Consider the following 6,159-nt stretch of genomic DNA (forward strand, 5'->3'; position numbering starts at 1 on the left):
CCAGGCAGATGCATTAGGCTGATGCTGCGGTCTGGGGTGGCTGAGTGAGCGCATTAATGTCCATTGTCTGAGTTCATTTAGAGACCCGTTTGCCGAGATGTTCTCCGAGGTATGCTGAGCTTCAGCCTGGAAAAGCACAGGGCCGCAGCAGGATGGTCTATCCAAACTTAAACAACACAAAACAGGATGAAGCTGCCTGACTGGCTTTAGTTAAACGGGGCCTTGATTGTACGGTCTCATACAATCATGATAATACAGTCAGTTTCAGTCATATGTTCCTTATCATATAGTTTCTGTCATACACTCTTGATCATAGAGTCTTGATCATAAGGTCTTGATTGTACAGTCTCAGTTATACAGTCATGGTCGTACAGTCTTGGTCATAAATTCTTGATTGTACAGTGTCACTCACATGGTTTGCATTACACAGTCTCGGTCATACGGACTGGGTCATACAGTGTCAGTCATGTGATCTTGATCATACAGTGTTGTGGTCTTGAGTGCTTGATCCGGGTCATCCTAAGCTTTGTCGCCATCTACGGCCATGGCAACATGTCGCAACCAGAAGAAGCAAGATCCCTTAACTGGTCTGCCTCTTCTCTTCTCTGATGTGGTTTGGTTCAATCCCCCACCCCTACCCCCAGACCCCACAGCACAGACAGCAGCTGGGAGCTGCCACGTCACCATTAGTGTGGGTGGGAGACCCAAACCCCCGGGGAACCGAAGAACAACCACTGCCCCATATTTGGAGGAATGTGTATGACTACAATGAGAACCTTGCATTCTTTATCTTCAACATGTGAGGATATTCAACGGATTCATCAGCAGAAGATGTCGGGAGCAGCTGGTGCTTATCCAACACCACCCCCACCTCCTCAAATGTGAATCCCAGCCCTTTCAGGAGCCCCTAAAAACAGCTTGTACTGAACTGTATCCAGTACCTGTAAACTGACATAATCCGCAGGAGTCATTGAGGAGCTGGAGTCTCTGGGTGCTCTGGCTGCCCCTGAGTGAGTCAGGTGCACTCACTGACCCCAGGAGATTATATTCACTTAAATACAGAGTGCAAACTGGACCACTGAGTGAAAGGGGAACGGAAAACACCACAAGGAATTCGATTGTGCTCTGAAATCTCGGGGTGAAGCAGGGAGATGACAACTGGGCCATTTTCACTCCGCACTGATCTGGCTCCTACCAGACCTGGTTTTGATCTTCCAGTGCTCCAATGGGAGGGGCGCCTGCGCAGTTACCAAATCAACAACAGAGATAATGTCATTTCCTTCATTAAGGAGAAGAGACGCATTGCCTGCATACAGGAGAGGACGCCTGCCCAGGGACTGCTGGGAAAATGTGTCAATTTCTCCTTCTGTGTTGCAGCGTGACCATGAACGAAAATGCAGATGATTTATATTACGTTTATAAAATAATCCATCAAATCACGTGAGCGTACTCCTGGATAAACCATAGTGAGACAACAGTGAATAGCGGACACTTCAAATGAGTAATAATGCAATTATTATGACATTTAAATGGTTGTAAGCGGAACTGTGATTTACTTATATGGCCAGCGTGTTATCTACAATTTCAAAGCGATGCCACACGTGAAAAAAAAACATGGTCACAACGATAAGCAAACATCCAACAAACTCTTTGCTTGGATTAAAACCCAAGAAAGACATTGAAACAGTGGATAATGTAATGAATTTACACTAGATTTCTGAGACAGTCCGGGTCTTTTAACTTTGGGCGCCCTACAAATGCGCGCAGCTTTACATTACTCTCCACTTAGTGTTCGGCATTGGCAGATCCGTCCCTTTCCTTATTAGGCTATCGGGCCAGAGGGGAATTTGTTAAACACGTGCCATTTAACCTGCAGGGCACTGACATCACTTCTTTTCGGGGATCCGGTGCAATTACTCACGCATTACTTACTTAGACAAATTAAGACACGTTTTTATGAATGCATAAACCTGCCAGCATGTGCTGTTTTAGATACAAGTGTTTTAAGCAGGTAAATAAATAATATCCTGTATGGTTGCGTGCATGGGGGCGGGGGGTATGCATTAGAGCCATTGCTCTCTGACTGAGAGCTAATGCAATTGCTATGCTGAAAAAAGTCTCAGCGGAGTATATGAGACAGAAAAAAACAGAGAGAGTAAATGAGAGAGAAAGCAGCGCCGCGTCCAGTAATCGCAGTACTTCCTATGGACAGTGATTCCCCTGGGACTACCAGCTAAAAGTCTCCTCTCCCCCTCCTCCATCTCCTCCCTCTCTCTTTCTTTCTTTCCCTCCCTCCCCCTCTCCCTGTGTTTACGGATCGCCGGGGCGCACTGCGGGGCTGACTCGCCCTGCTGAGGAGGTAAACTCCAGGAGCGCACGGCTGCGGTACCCGGGCGCACCGCCGGCGCTTGTTTGAAACTCCCTGGCCTGGCTCGTAAACCCTCATCCGGTCCCAATTCAGAATCGGGTAAGTAGGGCTACAGCCGCTGCTTCTTTTTAACCCAATCTCTCGTCTTTCAATTCCCAGTCTCGTTTCTCTGACACTTTTAGATAGTTACTGCATAGCGGCATTTATTGAAATGTTCCAACTCTCCAACTTGCGTTACGCGAAATAACGGATGAAAGAATGAGTCCGTTTACTGCCAGGCTGGTTGGTGGCTACAAGCAGGCGAAACGGACGAAAAAGTCTCCTGGGCATCCACCCGTCCCGTGAGGCTTCGGCTGTAAATGGATCTGCGCCGGCACCTTCTCAGAAGCGTGCGCGCCGACAGTCGCGGATAGCAGGACTACTGCAAACATGAAAACATGCCGGGCACACAAAGCTCCTTAGACACATTTTTATAAAAAAGTACTCCATGGTTCTGGCACAATGTCTGCACCTGGTACTCTAATGTTCCACCATGCCGGAGGGTGGCTCCTTTCCAGATGGAGCTCCTGCGACCCACGATCCCATGGAAATGCCCCAGAGGATCCGGAGGGAGGGGGCAGCTGAAGAATTTCACCCTTGTCTGTTGTTGTTTAAAGATGTTTTTATGGTGAAAAACAGGTGACCCCCCGCTCCCCCCTACCCTTGCAAGTATAAATCTTCTGAGATGTGACGCTGGTTACAGCTCATTATAATCATAGCTTTTAAAAGACTTTAATGGTGGGGCTGTTATTATTATTATTATTATTATTATTATTATTGTTATAATAATAATTAGTTATTATTGGGTGTATTTGGAACATGAAGCGGGGTTACCGAACCTGGGTGGGGTCGTCAGTGCGCTTTGGCTCTACACACAAGAGCGCCTCCGTTTGCGGCCGGACTAGAAAGACAGCAGGTGGGTCTTACCGGATGGCTGGAGGGCTGCGAGCTTGCCCCCGCCCCCCAGGCCGTAACCACTCTAGGCTAGGCTGTAGAGAAGTAAAATATTACTGAAGGGAAGCAATTAGCTCAGTCTTGTTGTTCACGATTGACCTAAGTAGTAAAATGCTTTACAGTCTGCTGCAGCGTTGGAAGAACATCCAGGCGCAGTCACGCAAGGTTGTTGCGGGCAGGTTGACCGCTAGGAGGCGCTTTGATTAAGGCGATTAAACTATCCCACGTGTCATGCTTGCACTGCCAGTTTACTTCCGATTGGACCGTATGTAACCTACGTTATGTGACCATCATGTGTATATGAGTAACTAACTATTAGAAACTGGTGGGAGTTAATCACCTATTTTTGAATAGCAATACAATGGGACAGGGCAGTCTCTTTTTTTACAGACCAAAAACTGTATGAATACGTTTTAGTTTTTAACAATATGATTTTTAAATATGATCGGCTTTAATTGAGGGTGCCTGAAGCGCAGACGGGACAGTGTTGAAAGAAATCAAACAGCCAGGATTTATACTGTACATGGCGTCGGTGCATTTTGCCAGCAAGATGTGTGGCTCTCTCGTCAGCTTCGTGTGGCCTGGCGGGGGGAGCAGACCGGGACGCGCCGCGCTCCTCCGAAGAAGGACGGCATCTTAAAGCCCGCAGCTGTTTCCACTTGTCTCTGAGAGGGTGGGGAGAAAATGACGTAATGAGATTTGGTAGCGAGTAAGTGAAGTTTTACAACAGATGTGTACAGACTGTGGGCTGCTTCATCCGCTTTTACGCAGAGGACGCTCAGCCCTCGCAAGATACGCGGTGTTAGTGATATCTAGTCCTTTTTTCTATTAACAGTAATTGAGTTATGCTTCGGAAATTAATGTTATACCAGGCAGTTAACATGAGAACAATAAATAATATTTGGGAATCCAGATAATATAGGCTGATGTATATTTTATGTACAGTTTTGTTTGACGTAAAGGTGACTAGATTGGGGTGTTTGTCAGTGGGTATGATGGTGAGTGAACACCATGTACCAGCCGTGGGTTAATGGCAGAGTGATTTCTCAGCTGTTTTTACTGCAATCAGTCCTCGATGGGGGCTCTCAAACTCAAAAGCCCCCCCCACATAAGGAAAGTCTTTCAGGTATTGGGTAGAGGAAAGGGGCTCGTGCGCTGGGGCTGGTAGGGTGGCTGGGAGGTTTGGGTTGACTCCCCCAGTTTTTTAACTGGTGGATCTTTTATATGAAGGCTTATTGGAGTGTGGGGGAAATTTTGCTTTGGCAGGTGGGGGGTGCAGGGCAGCCAGCTTCCTAGGGTCATAAACCTGCTCCAAACCTGTCCTCTGTCGGGCCTGGGGCACTCCCTCGCACCCACCACCACTCTCGCACTCCTGCCCCTATTTTCATGCCGTTTTATGAGTGAGTAGCCAAGTCTACAGTCAAGAATCAAGAATTTTTGCCAATCTGGTCCTCGGGGACCTACAGACGGTCCGCACTTTTGCTCCCTCCCGTGTGCCAATCCCCAAGCACTGGATTGGGAATCACTGGTGTAAGGCAGTGAGACACAGGAGCACCTTCCAATAGTGTAATATAAAATCAATAAATAAAATGTGAGGTAGACGGTGGCAAAAATACAAAAAACAGTATAAATGTATCTATATATCTGCATCCAGCAGTGTCAGAGTCTTACGTAAGTAACTTTGATGAGCGTGTAGATGTCACTCTTGGCCACAGGAGTGACGTGCGATGTAGTGATGTGAAGCTGAAAACCTAAACGACATTGGCACTGAGTTCTGGGTACCTCACGCCCCCACAGGTGCTCCGTCCACCTCCTGGATCAGTGGGTGTGGCCACATATGATCACTCAGGCACCTGCATGAAAAGACTTACTTTAGATAGAAAGATCTAAATAGTTAAGGCCTGAAGCTGTTTGTACTGCTGAATGCGGGTGAGAATGTGTTTGTTAGCAGAGATAAAGCTGTACAGAGCAGCTGGGTGTGTCAGGGTGTCCTGCGGACGCCGGGCTCACAGGAGGGAGGCGTCGACCCAGACGCGTTGCCAGTAATTAGCGTGTGTGAAACGCCTGTCACTAGCAGTCTGAGTCAGTGTCTCTCTCTCTCTCCTCTCTCACAGGGTTGGAGGTCGCAGCTGGAGAACATCTGGAAGGTGGAGGGGGGGAGCTACCAGGCTGGCTGCGGCGAGGAGGGTTCCTGGCACGGTGATTTGATACGAAGACTAACAAAAATCACATTGCCAGGGATTTCCGCTTGGCCGCCGCCCCTCACAGCCGCCGCCCCTCACAGCCCCCTCAGCAGACCTCGGGGCTCCCTTGGAAAAGGACGCGGCCGATCTCTGACTTTGACGCTCCCACAGCCTGTGGGGAGGGGACAAAGACACATAAACTTTGTGTTTCTCTGTTCCTGCTTTGTAGAATCAGATTTACTTTAAATACCACGCAGATCTTCACGAAGTGAACGCTCTCTGAATTGGGTTGGTCCCATTTCCTGTGGTTTAATGAAATGGCGGATGTGACTAAAAGCCGCGCGGGAGGTAGAATCTTCAGAACGAAGGTCAGTCATCGCCATGTACCTGACATCACTGACCCCCCCAGCCTATGCTTCCAATTCAGTGTCAGGTCTGCGGCACCCCATAGGTCCCTCTCAGGGTAGCGCCACCTGCTGGTCGCCGGAGGCACAGAGCTTAGCTAATTGGCGAGCACTGTTCCCATACACATGGTGTTCACAGTGGCTAAGTTCAGTACTTCAGCGAATCTGCAACCCTCCTGCCTCCTCATCCCTTGCCTGGATGCTCGTATGG

The 6,159-nt window shown here is 48.5% G+C and overlaps 2 long non-coding RNA genes across 2 annotated transcripts; one reads left to right on the forward strand and one right to left on the reverse strand.

The window, feature by feature from the left end:
- The first annotated feature begins 1,802 nt into the window (after positions 1–1,802).
- LOC125716781 (uncharacterized) lies at positions 1,803–5,749 on the forward strand. Its single transcript, XR_007384401.1, has 4 exons — positions 1,803–2,011; positions 2,371–2,467; positions 3,932–4,070; positions 5,476–5,749. It is a non-coding gene; the product is annotated as an uncharacterized LOC125716781 (long non-coding RNA).
- LOC125716782 (uncharacterized) lies at positions 2,482–3,530 on the reverse strand. The gene is made up of 4 exons (XR_007384402.1): positions 3,482–3,530; positions 3,247–3,396; positions 2,880–3,008; positions 2,482–2,789 (listed from the first exon to the last, which is right to left on the reverse strand). It is a non-coding gene; the product is annotated as an uncharacterized LOC125716782 (long non-coding RNA).
- Positions 5,750–6,159: the final 410 nt, after the last annotated feature.

The sequence above is a fragment of the Brienomyrus brachyistius genome, chromosome 21 (genome assembly GCF_023856365.1).
Source record: "Brienomyrus brachyistius isolate T26 chromosome 21, BBRACH_0.4, whole genome shotgun sequence".
NCBI lineage: Eukaryota > Metazoa > Chordata > Actinopteri > Osteoglossiformes > Mormyridae > Brienomyrus > Brienomyrus brachyistius.